This window comes from Pituophis catenifer, unplaced genomic scaffold (assembly GCF_029215685.1).
Source record: "Pituophis catenifer annectens isolate HBS135680 unplaced genomic scaffold, rPitCat1.0.hap2 SCAF_11, whole genome shotgun sequence".
NCBI classification, from domain to species: domain Eukaryota; kingdom Metazoa; phylum Chordata; class Lepidosauria; order Squamata; family Colubridae; genus Pituophis; species Pituophis catenifer.
In genome coordinates, this window is record NW_027256891.1 from 13,198,962 (window position 1) to 13,201,461 (window position 2,500).

Here is a 2,500-nt window from a genome sequence, read left to right on the forward strand (position 1 = left end):
GCACCCCCGGGGTCCGGCGGGGGCACCGAGGCGACGGCGGAGGTCCCCGACCGAGGCCCGCGGACCCGGAGCCGGGATCCCGTGCATCCATCGTGGCGGGGGAAACAGAAAGGCTGATCCGGCCGGGGCCCCGGTAAGCCGGACCCGCCCGAGGCCGTCCCGGTAGACCCGGCCCTCTCCCCGTCTCGGGCACCCCCGGGGTCCGGCGTGGGCACCGAGGCGACGGCGGAGGTCCCCGACCGAGGCCCGCGGACCCGGAGCCGGGATCCCGTGCATCCATCGTGGCGGGGGAAACAGAAAGGCTGATCCGGCCGGGGCCCCGGTAGACCGGGAAGACTGCCCGGCGCGGACACCCCCGGGGTCCGGCGTGGGCACCGAGGCGAAGGCGGAGGTCCCCGACCGAGGCCCGCGGCGCCGGAGCCGGGATCCCGTGCATCCATCGTGGCGGGGGAAACAGAAAGGCTGATCCGGCCGGGGCCCCAGTAGACCGGGACGACTGCCCGTCGCGGGCACCCCCGGGGTCCGGCGGGGGCACCGAGGCGACGGCGGAGGTCCCCGACCGAGGCCCGCGTCGCCGGAGCCGGGATCCCGTGCATCCATCGTGGCGGGGGAAACAGAAAGGCTGATCCGGCCGGGGCCCCGGTAGACCGGGACGACTGCCCGTCGCGGGCACCCCCGGGGTCCGGCGGGGGGCACCGAGGCGACGGCGGAGGTCCCCGACCGAGGCCCGCGGACCCGGAGCCGGGATCCCGTGCATCCATCGTGGCGGGGGAAACAGAAAGGCTGATCCGGCCGGGGCCCCGGTAGACCGGGAAGACTGCCCGGCGCGGACACCCCCGGGGTCCGGCGTGGGCACCGAGGCGAAGGCGGAGGTCCCCGACCGAGGCCCGCGGCGCCGGAGCCGGGATCCCGTGCATCCATCGTGGCGGGGGAAACAGAAAGGCTGATCCGGCCGGGGCCCCGGTAGACCGGGACGACAGCCCGTCGCGGGCACCCCCGGGGTCCGGCGGGGGCGCCGAGGCGACGGCGGAGGTCCCCGACCGAGGCCCGCGGACCCGGAGCCGGGATCCCGTGCATCCATCGTGGCGGGGGAAACAGAAAGGCTGATCCGGCCGGGGCCCCGGTAGACCGGGACGACTGCCCGTCGCGGGCACCCCCGGGGTCCGGCGGGGGGCACCGAGGCGACGGCGGAGGTCCCCGACCGAGGCCCGCGGACCCGGAGCCGGGATCCCGTGCATCCATCGTGGCGGGGGAAACAGAAAGGCTGATCCGGCCGGGGCCCCGGTAGACCGGGAAGACTGCCCGGCGCGGACACCCCCGGGGTCCGGCGTGGGCACCGAGGCGAAGGCGGAGGTCCCCGACCGAGGCCCGCGGCGCCGGAGCCGGGATCCCGTGCATCCATCGTGGCGGGGGAAACAGAAAGGCTGATCCGGCCGGGGCCCCGGTAGACCGGGACGACAGCCCGTCGCGGGCACCCCCGGGGTCCGGCGGGGGCGCCGAGGCGACGGCGGAGGTCCCCGACCGAGGCCCGCGGACCCGGAGCCGGGATCCCGTGCATCCATCGTGGCGGGGGGAAACAGAAAGGCTGATCCGGCCGGGGCCCCGGTAGACCGGGAAGACTGCCCGGCGCGGACACCCCCGGTGTCCGGCGGGGGCACCGAGGCGAAGGCGGAGGTCCCCGACCGAGGCCCGCGGCGCCGGAGCCGGGATCCCGTGCATCCATCGTGGCGGGGGAAACAGAAAGGCTGATCCGGCCGGGGCCCCGGTAAGCCGGACCCGCCCGAGGCCGTCCCAGTAGACCCGGCCCTCTGCCCGTCGCGGGCACCCCCGGGGTCCGGCGTGGGCACCGAGGCGAAGGCGGAGGTCCCCGACCGAGGCCCGCGGCCCCGGAGCCGGGATCCCGTGCATCCATCGTGGCGGGGGAAACAGAAAGGCTGATCCGGCCGGGGCCCCGGTAAGCCGGACCCGCCCGAGGCCGTCCCGGTAGACCCGGCCGTCTCCCCGTCGCGGGCACCCCCGGGGTCCGGCGGGGGCACCGAGGCGACGGCGGAGGTCGCCGACCGAGGCCCGCGGCCCCGGAGCCGGGATCCCGTGCATCCATCGTGGCGTGGGAAAGAGAAAGGCTGATCCGGCCGGGGCCCCGGTAGACCGGGACGACTGCCCGTCGCGGACACCCCCGGGGTCCGGCGGGGGCACCGAGGCGACGGCGGAGGTCCCCGACCGAGTCCCGCGGCCCCGGAGCCGGGATCCCCTTCCGCCCCGCCGGGGTCGCCGGGCCCCTGAGCGGTGGACCGGCGGCTTTCCCTGGCCGGGGCCCGCCTGCGCCAAAGTGGAGCCTTCCCACCCCGGTCTACTCCGAAGGGTGCGAGGGGACAGAGTCGGCGGGCCCGGCCGGCGTCGGCATCCGGGGCTCCCGCCGTTTCCCGGCCGCCGAGGCCCGGAAGCCCCACGTCGACGGGGATCCCAAGGCCGGGTCCGCCAGGTGCGCGGAGATTTCTGG